Raw genomic sequence first — 18,375 nt, 5'->3', positions numbered from 1 at the left:
TTTGCCTAGTTGTGAAATCTTCTCTCGAAGGATGTGTCATCATGTAGTCTCTAGATCTGAAGTTGTCATTTTGAGTCAATGCCTTCAGTGTCCCACTCCAACACTCAGAATTGGGAGGACAATTGCCTGGGAATAACACTGCCTCTGGGAGTTGGACAACTTCTTTTTTATCTACTACTAGTGATATGACATTAGACAAGTCACTTAAGCTTTTGGTGCCTCAGGTGCTTTATTTGTTAAATAAAAGATTCAACTTCATGATGTCCTAAGGACTCCCTCTATAACATGACTCCTCTGGCTCTCTCTCCTCATTCCTACTGTCACTGTTGTATTTTAGACCTTTGTGACCTGCATTGTTGTGATAACTGTCTTCATATAGCCAAACTAGACTACTTTGTTTCCAGGTCTTGTCTAACCCTTTTTTGCCTCCATGCATTTGTACATGCCTAAAATGGAAGGTGTGCGCACGTGTGTGCGTGCATGTGTGGTGCACGTGTGTGTGGCGTGTGTGTGCACACGTGTGTTTATATCTCTTACTTTTCCCTCACAAGATCTTCCCCTTGTTTACTGTTAAAACCTATCTCAGCTGCCACCTCTTCCATCATTTATTTGTCTTCTCAGAGTCCTCCTTAGAAGTTGTCCTCTCCTTTCAAATCTCTCACCCTACTGTTTGACTTCATTTATGTAAATTTATCATAGTTCTTTAAACAAAGATCCCCTTCTCCCACTAGCCTAAGCACCTTTGGGGTAAGAATTGTATCACGAAAAAAAGTCTTTATGTCCCTAGCAACTAGTAAGGTGTCCTCTTTTCCATCCTTATAGGCCTGATGTTGACATAGAAAACTGCATATTAGCATTATCTTGGCTGCATTGTATTTTTGTTTTGTTAAGTGTTTTCCAATTACATTTTCATCTGGCTAGACCAAACTGGCAAGTGTTGGTCACATTGTGTTGAATATAGTTTTTCCCTCTGAGCCTCAGTTTACTCATGTTCAAATTGGGGATTGTATTTGAAGTGCATACTCCACTGGGTTATTTGAAAGAGAGCATTTTGCTCTCTTGCTGCTATTTCCCCTTTCTCTCACCCAGCCCTGGATTGGGCCACCATACCATCTTTCCTTCCTTTTGGCCTTGCCCACTTAACTGCTCACAGTTGACTTAGATGGAAGTTAATGACTCCATTCCTTCTGATGACAAAGAGGACCACCACTTCTTACTGACTTTTCCTACATCTAAGCCCCAAGGTTCCTAGCATGCTCATATTAAAAACAAACAAACAAACAACCCTTTCCTTCTCTCATACGAGTGTGGTTAAGTGACTTGTTGAGGGTCACACAGGAAGTATCTGAGGTCAAATTTGAACCTAGGACCTCCTGATTCCACACTTGGCACCCTATCTACTGTACTACCTAGATCAACTTAACTACTTAGATAAGCCAAGGATTTTCAGGCTTTGTAAATACATGCTTTTTCATTCATTCATTCCTTCAGTCAGTTCATACATCTCTGTAATATCTAATTGCCTGCCAGTTCCTCTTTCCTTTCTTGGAGTCAGTTAAGTGGCAGCAGAGCTGTCAGGGAAGTCCTCTGGATTTGGCGTCCGTACATTTGGCCTTGAATGCCTTGCTCTGACACTTGATAGTTCTGTGACAATCAATGGGTAAATCACATAACCTCTCTGAGACTGTTTGCACTCATCTATAAAATCAGGTCGGGCTAATAATAGTAACAGTCCCAGTAGCAGACGTTTCTGTAGTGCTTGCAAAATGTTTAAATACATTATCTCATTGGAGCTGTACCAAGAACCCTGAGAGATGGTGTGTCCCAGCTGAATGAGTGCTGGGTTAGGAATTCAATGATCTGGACTCCAGGCTGGCTCTGTTACTTTCTACCTCTGTGACCTTGTGTAAGAAGATGCTTCATCTGGGGTGGATAGGTGGCTCAGTGGATAGAGAGCCAGGCCTGTAGACAAGAGGCCCAGAGTTTAAATCTAGCAGCAGACATTAGTGTTGTGACTCTGGGCAAGTCACTTTACTCCATTGCCTAGCCCATATCTTTCTTCTGCCTTGGAACTGATACTTAGACAGAAGATATGGGTTTATTATTATTTTTACATGGTGCTTCATTTTTCGGGGCCATATTTCAGTGGGGATCTTCAGAAAGGCAAAGACAACACCTGGGTTCAGAGAGCTTGCATTCTAGAGAAAGCCGCTCTCTATCTATGAGGCTATAAAACTTAAAGGTGAGTAGGTATCTGCTTAGGTCAGTGTCCTTTCCAAACATGCTACTCACTCTCTGTCACCCCCACCTAGCCAGTCTGTCCTAGTTCTTGTGGCCCTATTTGGTTGTCTCCATGTTTTGTAAAAATTTAAATTTAGGTTTTAGGCTAAATATGAGAATTCTAAAGTAATAGTGTGGTCACCAACTTAAAAATATTACAGCTTAAGTCAAAATGACTTTTAGCAGCTTTATTTACAAAGAGGTGGAAAGAATGAAAGTGGAAAAATGTAGATAAAGAGACAGAAAGTACTGCCTAGCTACAAAATACTCTTAAGTTTAATCCTAATGTCTCCAGACCCCAAATGTGAATTGAAAAGCAAATCTCACAAGAATCCAAAGTCTTAATTAGGAAGCTGAAATCAGAACAGCCAGGAGATGCTGAAGAATCTGCTAAGAACCTTCAGTGCACACAAGGCTAAGACCGCCAAGAACCTCACCAGAACTCACGCTGAAGGGAGCGTTCCACCCAAGAACCAAGGAAGGAATTGCTCCACTCACCACCACAATCGGATGCAGGATCAAGGGAAAGAGTCTCCTCCTTCAGCCAGCTCACCAATGCAGAGAGCATCCCTCAATCCTCCAGCTGGCCTTTTTAAAGCAATTTTCTCTATGTCACTTCCTGTCGTTCCCCCACTTTACGGGAACCAGTCACAGTCTTTCAACTTGCCTAGTACTGCCCCGGGAGAGGCAGGGGGAGTGACCTTTGGAGGTGTGAGATTACTTTAGTAAGTGACTTTCGAACTCTCTTACTTAGTGTCAAGTAGGGGAACTTTAAGTTCTTGATTTAGCTAAAAATGGACAAGGGGAGAGGTAATCCTGTCTTCGTGGCTTTCTCTGCCTGGCCCCCAAACCTAGACTGGTCTCCCTCATCTCTGCCTCCTATCTTCCATAGTCCCAGCTAAAACCTTAGCTTCTACAGGAAGTCTTTCCCTATGCCCCTTAATTCTAGCACCTTCCTTTCTTGCAGCATCTCCATTTATTCCAGGTGTAGCTTGTTTACTTAGAGTTGTTTGTATAGGGTCTCCTCTCTCAGCTTAGTAGTGTTAGCTCCTTTTGTGATAGATTTCCAGTATGCTCTTTACCCCCCCCCCCCCCCCCAGCCCTTATGGTGAGAGTCAGATCCCTGCATCACATGACCCCTGCCATTTATCCAGCTGCTTGGTGGCAGAAAGGGCCCAGCTGTGGGTGGACCAACGTTTGGCCGGCATTTCCCTTTCAGGGAACATAAGGGGACAGGGAAAGGACATGCCAACCTTGGACTTCCTGCCAGCATGTCAAGTTCATCCAGTTACCATCCTGAGATCTGGCTGTGCCCTCCAGAATGTCCTTCATTCTCTGCTTCTCTTGACGATTGATTTGGCTCCTAATCCAGGGTGTACAGACAGATGACCTGCTCAATGTGTATTTCTATTCTTTCAGCATTTTCACTCCTGATCCTCCCCAATTAATGCTCCTTGGACTGTTGATGTTCTGTATTATATACCAGCCATGGCCCAGCTATCCCACTTCCACCTCTGTGCCACATATCCTTGACTCTGGTAGACAGCTAGGTGATGCTATGGATTGTAGGCTAAGCCTGAGGGTCAAGAGAACCTGGGTTCAAATCTGGCCTCAGATACTTAGTAGCTGTGTGACCTTGGGCAAGTCACTTAACTTGTTTGCCCCAGTTTGCTTACCTGTAAAATGGGGATTATAATAGCATTTATTTTGTTCATTGTTGTGAGGATCAAAAAAGATAATATTTGCACAGCACTTAAACAACTATATATTGGTTCCAAGGCAGAAAAGCAGTACAGGCTAGGCAGTAGGGGTTTAATGACTTGCCCAGGTTCATTCAGCTAAGAAGTATCTGAGGCAACACTGTACCTGGCACATAGTGGGCTCTAGCTAAATCTTTATTTCCTTTTCCCACTCTCTGCCCTTCCCAGAATCCCAGCACTCTGGTATGTAGAGTGGAAATGATACCTTACCCTAAGCCAGCATTGGAGAACCTTTTAAAGATCATGTGCCTAAACTTCACCTTCAAGTTGCCTGTGAGATTCCCCACCCCCACCCCCACCCCCCATTACTCCAGACAGCAGAGGGAGGAAGTGCTCACATTGGGTAGCTGGTTGGAGGGGCAGGGCATATGAACATTGTCCCCAGGGGCAATGGAGAGGGGGGGAAAGGAATAGCTTCCTCTGGCACACCTGGGCATGCGTGCCACATCTTCACCAACAGAGCCCTAGACCTTACCTAGGGGGGTTACTAGAGAATCCCTACTGCATTTCCTTACATACACACTGTTCTTCCCTCCCCCCTCCCCCCCCATTTAAGGGATTGTGGCCTGGCCCGGATGAAGCCAATCTCAGATGCATATAGAAAAGAGACTTAATAACTGGGAATATGTGGCTCCTGAGGTAATTAGGTAGAACAGTGAGTAAAGTGTCAGGTCTGGGGGCAGGAAGATTCTTTTTCCTAAATTCAAACCTGACATCAGTCACTTACTAGCTGTGTTTCTTTGGGCAAGTCACTTAAACCTATTTACATCAATTTCCTCATCTATAAAATGAACCAGAAATGGAAATGGCAGATTTCTCCGGTATCTTTGCCAAGAAAACTCCAAATAGGGTCACAACAAGTTGGACATGACTGAACACTGAAATGCAGTTGTTATGATTACATTAGTAATATCTTAAGGTCTTATTTCTTGACTTTGTAATTTGTCATTTTTATATTCTCTTAGGTGTTGTTTGTCAGTTTTTCTTTCCCATTAAATTAGCTGCTTAAATTAGCTCACTCAAACCCCATGAATGAAATAGAGAGGAAGTATATGTATTATTGTCCCCATTTTACAGGTGAGAAAACTGATCCCTGCAGTAATAAAGTAAGCCCCTCAGGGTTGTGTAGTGATAGACTCCAGACTCTCAATTTAGTTCTTCTGAATTCTGATGTCTTCTTCGGAGTTAAGTTTTTATTTGCAGGGCTCTAGGGAAGAAAGTAGTACCACTCCCTTGACAGAGTGAAAATGAAGTCAAGCATCCTGCCTTCTGGGGGAATTTGAGAACATAAACTAAGGAAGGACAGTGGCCAGAGTTTAGTAAGGTAATCAGTCCCCTACTACAGGAGGTCATGGGGTACAGTAGTATGGCAGGATTTTGGAAAATACCAGTAAAAACAGCAGGATGGTTTTTCTAAAAGTTTGTAAATTTCATGGCTACTTAATGGCTCTGGTTTGGGATATGTGGCTGTGTGGCCTCTTTGGAGGTACTGGTAGCCGTGTGACCAGGCCGAGTCAGCTGTAAAGTGAGGAGATCCTGAGCTGAGCCCAAGGGGCCTCAGGGATGACACAGGCCATCTGGTATCCTGAACCACACTTGCCTCTCCAGTAGCCTGATGAGTAGCATCTCACTGCTTCTTTGCCTTGTTGGTGGCTATACCAAGAGAACTGAACTGACTCATTTTAAGTTGTTTTCCTTGACCTTCCCCTAAAGGTTTCCCCCAGCCTCCACCTCCAATCTTCTTTTAGGTCATTTTCTCAGTTCCCTTTAAGCTGGCTTTTGCTTATGTGTTCTTAGTCAAGATGTACCTAGGCCCATGCATAGACCTGGATGCCCACTCTTTCTCTTTGCTGGGGTCACCTCAATTTTCTTCTCTCTCCTTTGGATGTTGTCATCACTGCTCTTTCCTTCATCCTCTTCCTGCAAATGTTCAGACAGTGAAAAAACATTTATTAAACATCTACTGTGTGCCACACGCTGTGCTAAGTGCTGGAAATGGTCCCTTCTCTTGAATATCTCACAGTCCAGTGGAGGAAGCAGCATACAACAAGCTGTCCAGACAAGCTGTATTCAAGACAAATTGGAAATAATTAATAGAGGGGAGCAATTAATTAATTAATAGAGACTAGAATTAAGTCATATATATATATTAGAATATTTTCCCATGGTTACATGATTCATGATTCCCCCCCCCCCCCCAGCTGACAAGCAGTTCCACTGGGTTATATGTGTATCATTGTTCAAAACCTACTTCCATGTTATTCATATTTGCAGTAGAGTGTTCTTTTAACATTAAATCCTAATCATATCCCCATCAAACTATTTTAATCGGTCATGTTTTTCTTCTGCATTTCTGGTTCCACAGTCCTTTCTTTGGATGTGGATAGCTTTCTTTCTCATAAGTTCCTCTGAATTGTCCTGGATCATTGCATTGCTGCTAGTAGAAAAGTCTGTTGCATTTGATTGTGCCATAATGTATCAGTCTCTGTGTACAATGTTCTCCTGGTTCTGCTCCTTTCACTTTGCATCATAGAATTAAGTCATATTGAGGAAGGCCTCCTGTAGACATTGAAATGGTAGCTTGGAGTGGAAGATGCCAGGGAAGACAGGAAGAGCCTTCAAGGCATGGGTTCAGTCCAGAGGTAGAGTGTCATTTCTGGAACAACCAGGAGCTGGTAGGCCCAGCTACCTTTTCCTTTCTTATCAGTCCTGGCTTCTGTCCTTGCCTGATTAATTCACCCTAACTGGTGTTCCACACGACCAATACAGTCCTCTATATATAAAATAATTTTGGACAGTTTGTATATGGCACTGAATAAGTAGATTAATTTAGGTATTTCATTATATTTGCCTGGCCTACCCATGAGCAATTAATATTTTTACAGTTGTTTAGATCTGACTTTATTTGTATGAAAAGGGTTTTGCAATTGAGTTCATACAGTACCTGGGTTTATCTTATCTTGTCCCAAGCATTTTATGTTATCTCTCGCTCATTTAAATGGGATTTCTTTTTCTATCTTCTGCTGCTGGGCTTTTTTGGTAATATCTAGAAATACTAAAGAATTATGTGTGTTTATTTTTTATCTTGCAGCTTTGCTAAAATTGTTAGTTATTTCAAATAATTCTTTAGTTGCTTTCTCTAGAATTCTCTAAGTGTACCATCATATCATCTGCCAGGAGTGATCATTTTATTTCTTCATTGCCTATTTTAATTCCTTCAATTTCTTTTTCTTATTTCTATAACAATATTGAATAATAGTGGTGATAATGAGCAACCTTTTTTCACTCCTGTTCTTATTGGGATGGCTTCTAGCTTGCTCCCTTTATAGGTAATGCTTTTCAATGGTTTTAAATATTTACTATTTGTTATTTTAAGCAAAGCTCAATTTATTCCTCTGCTTTCTAGTATTTTTAATAGCAATGGGTGTTGTATTTACAGTCAATCCCATCTCCTCCATTAGTATGTTGGGAAAACCATTTTTTCTCTCTCTCTCCCTTACAGTATAGGGTGTGTGTGTGTGTGTGTGTGTGTGTGTGTGTGAGAGAGACAGAGACAGAGACAGAGAGAGAGAGAGAGAGAGAGAGAGAGAGAGAGAGAGAGAGAGAGAGAGAGTCTTTTTGTTGATGATATGATAGCAACATAATGAGATAGATTAATAACCTCTGAGTCATTTCCTTGCTATCTCCTTTACTTTCTGGTAGTCCCTTTGTGTGTTAGCTTCCCTCATTTATCAGTAGTCTCCTTGAGGGCAGGGGTTGTTGTATTTGTTTGCATTTGTATACTTACTGTTTAGCACAGGTCCTAATATACCTGTAAGTGCTTAATAATTCTCTTTTGACTCCCTCTCTTCCCAAATGTATATATCAGCTTGTGTGTCTTCCTTCCCCTTTCTGTACATTTCTCTCTCTCCATCTCATTGCTTCACTGTCATCCCTCTGTCCCCTCCTTTTCCAGGAACAGGACTGAATGACTCATCAGCTCCCATTATGTATTTTACTCAAGAGTTGTGGGTTCTGGGAGAGGTTGAAATTTCATTTTATCCAGAATTAAAGTGGCCCTTCTGAAGTGTGGGAAATGTCAGTGGCCGAGAGAAATAACCGTTACTCTTGTGGAATTTAAAAGCACAAAACACTGGACTTCCCATAAACCAACTTTCCAACTAGCTTTCCCCAAGCAGTTGTTGCAGCCTTGTTCAGAATACTTGGTTTTAGCCTACTCAGGGGCTAGAATCCCCTTGAGGGCATGAACAAAAAGAAGTTTTCACCAAAAAGGGAAGCCTAGAGTGCTCTGAGAAAACAGTAATTCATTCTGCTTTCTCTAGGGTCCTGTTGCTCTGCCCAGCATTGTGGACTGAAGCCCAAAGGATTTTTATGCAAACTCCCCCTTGTTTGGAAACCAGCTCCCCCTTTAGCCTTATGAATGGACCTAGAACTTTGTTACCAGAGAGGGTGGGTTTGGGACACTGGCCTAACTCTGGATTGACACAAGGATGAACTGAATTTAAGAAGTATTTTTTTTTAAACCCTTGTCTTCTGTCTTAGTATTAATTCTAAGACAAAAGAATGATTAAAGGCTAGACAATCAAGGTTAAGTGACCTGCTCAGGATCACAAATCGAGGAAGTATGAGGCCAGATCGGACCCCAGGCCTTCCCAACTCTAGGTCTCATGCTCTGTCCACTGGGCTACCTACCTGCTCTTCTTGAGTATTTTTTCTGTGCAGGTCTTTTGCTAGGCTTTGGGGAAAATGCAAAAAAGGTAGCTCTAGGAGCAATGGAAATAACCCTGGATTGAGGACTAGTCTTGGCTCTACCATTAATTCACTGAATGACCTTGGGCTAATCCCTTAATTTCTGTGGCCCAGAGTCTTCCTCTTCTGTAACTGAGAGTAGAGTATGGGATGACAGCTAAAGTCTATTCCAGATATAACTCTTATCAGTCTACATTCTCATGTTCCTTATAGCTCTGACGTTTTGAATTATATGTTCCAAAGCCCTTTCCAGCTACCTTATCAGACCCATATTGCTCTGGCTAGTCTAGAGGTTCTGTCTGCCTGTCCAGTGAGACTAGATGCCATTATTTCTTTGTGAAATTCTGATTCAGTCCTGCCTTTCCAGAGTTAATAGTCCAGGAGACATGGCCTAAGTACTTAACACACTGCTTTATCACCTCTAAGCACTAGGCTCTTTGACCTTGAAATCTTTAAAGGAGAAATAGCCATGTAACCTAATCTCATATAGAAATTTGTTTTCATTTTGTTGTCAAATATAGGAACTTGGGGTTCCTGGTCAAAGGTGAGAGAGGGAAAGAAGGGTGCCCTTCTCTATGGAGCCCCTGGAGATGGTAGCTACTGAAATAAGTGTCCCTGGATCATAGACGATCAAACCGTGGGCAATTTAGGGGAAACCCTGAGCAAATGAACCCATGCCTTCCATCTGAGCTACAGAAAGCTCCATTTCTGACAAAGTAGGATTCCCCCCCACCCCCATTCTATGAAATAAATGGTCTGGGTACCCCCACAGAGCAGGCCAAACAGTTGGCTCAAGGCTTGGTCTGCTCTTGTGGATGCTTTGAAAATACTTACATAGCCACTGTTTCATCTGTCACAGAAGGTAACACAACCCTGAGTTTTCCTTCTTTGTCCACCGCCACCTCCTACAGCGTATTGTGCTTCTCTCTGTTCCCCCTTTGTCTACCCGACAATCTCCACTGCCATGCTCAGCCCCCAGTGGGAACAAGACCTCTTTTCATGAGCCAGCATCATGACACCAGCCTCTCTGGGGGAGGACTATGTTATTCATCTTGGTCTGTCACCTCCTAGGGACTGGGACTCCAGTGGCCCTCTTGCCCTCTTATTTGTCAAGTCCTTTTCATCAGAGGTTGTTTTCAGCCCCTAGAGTCAAAAATGTCCTAAATGCTCCTATTCTGGAGAAATCAACCAAGAAATATTTATTAAGTGCTAGCCACGTGCACGCTAAGTGCTGGCCCTGGTGTCTGAAGACTCATTCAAATGCTAACTCTGGGACCCCTCTGAGCCTCAGCTCCCTTCTCTGTCAAATACCTATAGCGCTTATCTCACAAGGTTGTGCTGAAGCTAAAAAGCAACAGGGTAAAAAGTGTTTGTGAACCACAAAGTGATAGAAAGAAAAGTGGTCACTCTTACTGCCTTTTATTTGTGTGCTTATAGTATCCTCAAGTTGAGGACTAGCAGAGGTCATTTTGTCTAAACCCTTTTCTTGCCAGGAGTCCCCTTACACTGTCCTTGCCACATGTTCATTCATCACCAGTGTGAAAGCCAAAGAGATGCCGGTTCCCATGCTGCCCTTGCATTTACAGTGGCCCAGTCATGGTAAACCTTTCTACTGTGCTAAGCTCCACTTTCCTCATCTGTGAAATGGGTATACCAGTAGTTACACTGCCTACCTTATAGAGCAGTGGTTCCCAAACTTTTTTGGCCTACTGCCCCCTTTCCAGAAAAAATATTACTTGCCCCTGGAAATTAAATTTTTTAAAAGTTTTAATAGCAATTAATAGGAAAGATAAATGCACCTGTGGCCATCATCATCCTCCTGGATTGCTGCAGCACCCACCAGGAGGCTGTGGCGCCCACTTTGAGAATCATTGTTATAGAGCTTTTGTAAGCCAAAAATTTTAAAAACTTTGTGTAAAAATATAAGTATTATTAGTATTATTGCTACAAGCAGTGCAGTCACAGCTGTCTTGGACAGTTCTCTTCATCAGGATGCTTTTCTTTCTTTCTAGGTAATACTGGCTCCTTCCTACTGCCTTTATAGTGTTCTCCACACCTAACCTTCCCTCTTCTTGAACTCCTTATTTTAGCAACTCAGACCCACTTCCTGGTTCTTGCACAAGGTACTTCCCTGTGTTTTTAAAGCCTGGGCTGTCTGGCCCTGGCCCAGGAATCCTCTCCCTTCTTACCTAGGCCTCTCACTTTCCTTGGTTTCCTTCAAGACTCAGCTCCAATTCTACCTTCTAGAGGAGGCTTTTCCCATTCTCTCCACCCCCACCTCCCCAACATCCAGTGCCTTCCCCTCTGAGTTACTGTTCATTTTCTTTGTATTTTCTTTGATGTACCTAATTATTTATTTGTTGTCTCCCTGATTAGGAGAATAGGAGCTCCTTGAGGGTGGGGACTGTGTTTTTTCCTCTCATTATATCACTACAGCACAGTCCTCTGTACATAGTAATCATATCATAAATGTACATTACAGACTGACTGATTTCCTTTCCCTGGTCCTGTTTCTTCTCTGTGCTGCTGAGTAGAACAAGATCATAAGTAACAGAGGATGTCAGGATGAGGGGTCCGATGGGGTAGGGAGGTTGGGCAGCAACAGGTTGGGCAGGGGGGAAGAAATAGGAAACAGAGAGAAAAGGGAGAGCTATTCCAGTTCTGAGGAGGACAGAGACATGATAAGGGAGGAGGTCTCTTGGGATAGTTGAGGACCTTAGACATCACCTAGAAGGAATGGAAAGGGAAGCTTTGGAAGTATTTGAAATGAAGTGATATAGCACCAGAACTAGTCTCTGGATAAACCTTTTCAGGAGGGGAACCTGGAGACAGACCAACCAACTAGGAGACTGCTTCAATGGTCCAGGGTGGGAGTCAGCAACACCAGCCTAGCAGGCTGATATGAAGATCCTGGGGTCAGTTTGAAAGCATCCTGCCTTTGTTCACTGCTGCTACCCAGTGGAGAATTTCTTCTTGCCAGCTATTGACTGGAAATACCAAGTGCTGGGTTTGTCTGTATGGGAAATCAATCAGAAATTCTGTTGAATCCTTTTGGGAGTTTTAAGTATATTCTCTTAAAACTGTATTTAATTCCTTCTTGCAGTAGTTAAAAAGCCTAATGCGATGTTCTAAGCAAAATTCCTGCCCTCAGATAGCATCCTGTCTTGGTTTTTTGTCTATGTTAATTTCAAGAGTGAAAGTGAGTTTGGGTGTTTTGTGAAGATCCTAAGTTATTTCAAAGATATGCTGTGGCCAAGTGGAAAGTGCATTGTGTTTGGAGTCCATGGCCTTATATTCAGATCCTGTCTGGGCCACTTACTACTTGCATACAAGTCTTTAGGGCAAGACATAGTTTCATCTACAAAATGATGAATTTAAACTAAGTCCCTTCCAACTCTAAATCTGTGGTTCCTTAACTAGTTTTTTATCTAAAAATGCTAGACATTTATAATTGGGAAGATTAGGAAGGGAGATTACTAGTTCTGTTTTTAAGCCTGCTTCTTCTGTTTTCCTTGCGTGCGTGAGAGGGAGTGTTTTCTCACTCCCTACTGTGTTGTATAAATTTTGAAATGGTTGGTGTAATTGGCTAGACTTCAACACGAATTGCAAATTCCCCCAGAAGTTTTGAAGTCACAGAGGAGGGGGAAAAGGTTCAGGTTTATTTTGGGTATTGGGGGTAAGGGTGAGGTACATGACAAGGACTGGAAAATCTGAGAGGAAACAAATATTTGTGTTTTCCCTCTGTTCTTGTTTTTGTTATTTCGGTAGAAGACCTTTCATGACTCCAGAGGTTGCACTGTAACTTCAGCTCTCCCTCAGAATGAAAGGAGAGTCAAGCAAAATATCTTTGGTGTAGTTGTCATGTCTGGATATGTATGTCATTAGGCACCTACAGATGCTTAGGCATTAGGCTTCTAGAGTCATCATTGGGCTAATCTGAGTTCAGAAGCCTTTCAAAGTAACTTTTCTTTATAATATTGTAGTCCAAAGAATTATTTTCCTTCTCATTTCACTGTACATCAATTCATCTAAGTTTTGGTGTTTCTCTGAATCTATCCCTTTCATCATTTCTTCAGTTGCAATCCATTATCTTCCATTAAATTAATGTACTTTAATTTGTCTAGGTATTCCTCAGTTGATGGGCACCTTCCTTCCAATTTTCAGCTCTCTCTGCCCCCTCCCCACCAAAGTTGTAAATAAAAAATTTGTACATGTGAGTCCTTTTTCTCACAACAGTCTTAAGAGGAAAGGAAGGTGCTATTATTATTCCCATTTCACAGATGAAGAAACTGAGGCTTAGGAAGGTTAAATGACTTGCCATGGGTCAAACCCTTAAGTGTTTAAGGTAAATTCTAACCTAGTCTTCTTGTTTCCAAGTCCTGAAATGGACTCACTCAGATTCTTCCTGGTTGAGGACATTTCTCCCCAGGAGTTCCCTGGACCAGTGAGAACACAGGTGTGGCTAAAACAGTATCCAACTAGGTGCTATTACCCTTAGAAGGCCCTGGTCTTTGCTGCCCACTTTTGTTTGGTGACATCTTCCTCATCTTTGAAGGTGGCACAAATGCTTCCATTTCTTCCAGGAAGCTTTCCCACAACTGAGTGTATTATTCTCTATCACTTGATCATCTCATAGGACTTGAGGCAAGTCAAGTTAACCTCACATTTGTTAAGCCTTTTACTCTGTGCCAAGCCCTCTGCTGAGGCCTGACTATACAAACAGAAGCAAAATACAAAAACAGTCCCTGCCCTCAAGGAGCTTACATTCTAGTCCTTGCATATAATTAATGCATTTCAATTTTCTTTGAGTTATTTTGTTTGACAAGTCATTTTGTGCTCCAGTTGGATTTTAAACCCTGTGGGTACAGATATGTTTTATTCCTCTCAGTATGATGTCTAGAGCAATTATGAAATCATTGTTTGTTGAATGAATGAACCCTGAAGTAACAGAGAAGTGTCAGTTGGAGATGCTTTTATTATGTTGCAGTGTTGGCAGAGTTTGCTGGCAGGGCATGGTTGGACCCGTGGCCTGTGATGAATCACTTTCTATCCATGGCCTTCTGACTCTTCCTCCAGTGTCATTTTTCCTTGTTATTCAGGCTAAGACATGGTTCTCATGCCTAGGACCTTTTGCCAATTCTGGTCAATTATAAGCTTTGCTGAGGACCACTGAGTAACCTTTGGGTAGTAGAGTTTCCTGGGGAGCAGAGAATTTGATTTCATTATATGACGGACGTTGACATAACAATACTGGGGGGCGGGGGGCGGGGGGGGGGAATGTGCTCAGCAGAGATGGAGTGATAGTACTGTCTGAAGGTTAGGGAAGAGCCACAACACATCTGGCTATGATCCTTATTCTTTTGGGTCAGGGAAAATTGGTCATATTTTTTAATCCTGTCCTGCTTTCTCAGTGTGGGGGCCAGCTTGATCTTGAAAAGGCTTGCCTTTTTCTCCCTGTGCCCTTAGAATCTTTCAGCATAGCATTTTAAAGTTCAAAGGAACTTTAGAGGCCAACTGGCTAAGCTCCTTTTGGGGATGGGGAGACCCCAAGGCAGGAAATGACCTCTTCTGGAAAGTTTTCCCTGAGTTTCCCTGACCCCTCAGCTGAAAATGATTTAATCTCTGTCTCCTGACTTTACAGCACTCAAGACAAGTGTTTTTGTGAGGTTCCCTCAGTTAAGAGAGGATTGCTGTCACTCCTCTGGTTCCCTAGNATTTGATTTCATTATATGACGGACGTTGACATAACAATACTGGGGGGGGGGGGGGGGGGGGGGGGAATGTGCTCAGCAGAGATGGAGTGATAGTACTGTCTGAAGGTTAGGGAAGAGCCACAACACATCTGGCTATGATCCTTATTCTTTTGGGTCAGGGAAAATTGGTCATATTTTTTAATCCTGTCCTGCTTTCTCAGTGTGGGGGCCAGCTTGATCTTGAAAAGGCTTGCCTTTTTCTCCCTGTGCCCTTAGAATCTTTCAGCATAGCATTTTAAAGTTCAAAGGAACTTTAGAGGCCAACTGGCTAAGCTCCTTTTGGGGATGGGGAGACCCCAAGGCAGGAAATGACCTCTTCTGGAAAGTTTTCCCTGAGTTTCCCTGACCCCTCAGCTGAAAATGATTTAATCTCTGTCTCCTGACTTTACAGCACTCAAGACAAGTGTTTTTGTGAGGTTCCCTCAGTTAAGAGAGGATTGCTGTCACTCCTCTGGTTCCCTAGAGCCTTCTCTGCTCTGTTCCGTTTGCTTAAATGAAATAAAACAGCAACTTACCAAGGGACAGAACTGCAGAGGCTTCTTTCTTTCATGGAAGTGCTTGACCCACTTGCCTCTGAGGTCTGCATATTTTTGCAGGATGACTCATGCCTTTTTAGGCACTGGCACGCAGGAAAAGAGGAAAACTTTTAAAAATGCAAACACTTGGTAATGGCAAGGAGGGAGGTGGGGTGGGGGAGAGAGGGGGGGGGGCACAGGCAATTCAGTTCTTTCCCCCTCCTGGTGGGCAGTGAATTTTGATTTCTAGACTCACAGAATGTCACAGACGAAAGGTTCTTAGAATCTAGAATAGCAAATGCTAGACTGGAAGGGACCTTGGAGCATAACTTTTCACTTGGGAGAATTCTTGGGATAGTGAATGTCAGAATTAGAAGGGACTCTAGAATATAGAGGAAATTTTAGGTTGCATAGTGGATAGAGTGCTAGGCCTGGAAGCAGGAAGATATTAGTTCAAATCTGGCCTCTAAAACACTTGCTAGTTGTGTGAACATGGGCAAATCGCTTTAGTATCTTTACCAATAAAATCTCATATGAAGTTATGAAAAGTTGGACATGACTTAAATAACTGAGAAACAAAATTAGGACAATGAGTTTTATAGCTTAGAGAAATCAGTTAGCCTGAAATCCTTCCATTTGATAATGAAGGAAATTGATCCCTCAGAGAAGGGATATTTCTTGTTCATTTTGACTTGAATATTGAAAGCTAAACCTGGGAAGACATCTATGAACTTATGCAGAGTGGCATGCTCTTTATACAAGTTCTACAATAACATTTTTTTTTTTAAATTTTAAACCCTTAACTTCTGTGTATTGACTTATAGGTGTAAGAGTGGTAAGGGTAGGCAATGGGGGTCAATTGACTTGCCCAGGGTCACACAGCTGGGAAGTGTCTGAAGCCAGATTTGAACCTAGGACCTCCCGTCTCTAGGCCTGACTATCAATCCACTGAGCTACCCAGCTGCCCCCCTCTACAATAACATTTTAAAGATAAACTCCTTTGAAAGATTTAAGAACTCTGATCAATGCAATGACCAACTGTGATTCCAGCTTGTCTATGATCAAGCATGCTATATACATCAGATAGAAAGGTGACAGACTCAAGGAATCTGAGACATATAGTTTTGGGATATAGTCAAAGAGATTTATTTAGTTTTTGCTTCACTTATGTATATTTTATTTTGCTAGAGTTTTTCTTTTTTAGTTGGTGGAAGGAAGAAAAAATTGATTTTTTTTAATCATTGAAAAATAAAATTTAATTTAAAAATTATTCTCTTACTGTAATATTTACTTATAGATCAATATGAAGGAAATTGAAATAAAGGAAGACTTAAAATAAAACTGAATCTTGATGGGGCAATTTGCCCTTATGTTTTCTAGCTTGGAATGATGGTTACAAAAGTCATTATTGAATAAAGAGAGAGGTTAAAGGGTATGGGGCTGGCTGGAGTCCAGAGTGTCAGTAAGCCTTCCTTTTCAGGCCAAGATTAGTTTAAGGAATCATTTTTTGTGGGTGAGAGAATCTCTAGGATGCACCTCTATTTTTCCTTCTTACTGAGTGAGCATAGGAAGCAAACACCCAGGAACCAGCTGAATTCTTGGGTGCTCAAAGTTTGATCAGAGGAGACAGAACCTTAGAGTCTCAGAGAAGGAAAGGACCTCACAGGGCATTCTGTTCAATTCCCATCTTTTTCATTACTCAGAGGACCTAAAATTTTGAGCTGGAAGGGTACTAGATCAACCCTTTGCCCCATAAGAATATGTAAGCATCCTCTTATCTTTAGAATTTAGAAATTAACCTTCAAGTTTTCTAGGGCCAGCCTAGAGCTATGTATTCTCAGATATTTGAAATTCCCATAGTATTTTTTTATTCAAAGAGAGGTGGCTGCCCATGATCAGATTGCATTAGCAATATTGAATCAAGTCCTGCAGAGCATATTTTAGAGAAAAATATTAAGAGGAGGACAACCAAACTTACAGTGATCCAATAGGAGATACTGGGGATATTTAACTTCAAGATGGAAGAGTCAGGTGAAGGAGGTGAAATTTCCATGGTTGTGATATTCCCTGATTCACAGGGCTTACCTGCCTTGGCATAGTAGACTTGTTTTGTCAAGCTGCTGATGTCAGGACCTGGACCACTGGAAAGTTAGGGGCAAGTGGGTTTCATTTCAGAATGGGCAAGAACTTTCCAACACTTAGGGATATCTAGCAATCAATCAATCTCTTTCTCTCTCTGTCTCTGTTTCTCCCTCCTCCACTCCCAATGGTTTTTCTAAACATGAAATGAGATTACATATGGAAAATCTTCAAGTACATTAGAAATGTTAGTTGTAGCTGTCATATCCTCTTCCAGTCTGATAGATAATGCTTCTGTGGTCATTTTTTGTACTATCAAGAAGCTATGCCATGGCCAGCTTCCCTGCTCTCCTAAAGGTGTCCATGCAGTTGCAAGTGAATAAGAGGAGGGTCTTCATTAGAGGGCATGAGTAGGGTTGGGGTCCTTCTTGGAAGATTTGTTGGAGAATGTGAGAGGTAAGGGCTATTATTATCCCTATGTTACAGATGGGGAAACTGAAGCGGAGAGAGGTGAAGAGATTTGCCCAGGGTGACACAACTAGAAGGTATTAAGGCTGGATTCAAACTTGGGTTTCCCTACCTAAAGGTCCAGCACCAACTATTACACCAGACTACTTCTCATAAAACAGAGAGCTGGAAGTGCCTATTTGGTCATTTTACAGTTGCAGAAAATGAGACTTAGCAGGCGGGAATAAAGTGAAAGAGCTCTCTGACAGTACCAGATCTGGGCCTTTAGAATTCCTGTCTCCCCGGGCCTCTGAGTCTTGTTCTATGTGACCGCCTCTCTTAGCTGTGTTCCCTGAGACAGATCCTAGACTTGCTCCCCACTTTTCTAATAATGAAGTTATGCCCAGGATCATGTAATTTAATTCATTAAGCATTTATGGAATCATAAATTGGTAGGATTTAGAGAGGTAATTAATGCAATCCAAATTAATTGCTTCATTAATTACTTAATTAATTCAATTAAAGCTCTACTGTTCTTCCTCCTTATCTCCCCTATTGAAGTTCTCAGCCAGTCTGCAAGTATTTAAGTACTCATTATGTGCCAGTTTAGAGCTTAGCCCATCTTCCATGAGCAACATTCTTTCTTCAAGGATCCAGGTTAGGTGCAAATCCTTCAGAAAATTATTCCTAATCTCCCCATGGGATTTGGAGATGGAACTAGCCCCATGGAGAGATAACCCCCTTGTTTTACAAATGAAACCAGTGGGCAGAGGGCTAGTAATCTATAGCAGG

At 42.2% G+C, this 18,375-nt stretch overlaps 1 protein-coding gene across 1 annotated transcript in view; it reads left to right on the top strand.

Annotated features, from left to right (window-relative positions):
- SBNO2 (strawberry notch homolog 2) overlaps positions 1-18,375 on the top strand; it is a 160,102-nt gene that overhangs the window by 42,020 nt on the left and 99,707 nt on the right. The gene's annotated exons all lie outside the window — the stretch shown is intronic.

Source organism: Gracilinanus agilis, chromosome 1 (assembly GCF_016433145.1).
Source record: "Gracilinanus agilis isolate LMUSP501 chromosome 1, AgileGrace, whole genome shotgun sequence".
Lineage (NCBI taxonomy): Eukaryota > Metazoa > Chordata > Mammalia > Didelphimorphia > Didelphidae > Gracilinanus > Gracilinanus agilis.
Note: the sequence above shows the minus strand (reverse complement) of the source record. Positions and strands in the feature narration are given on the sequence as shown.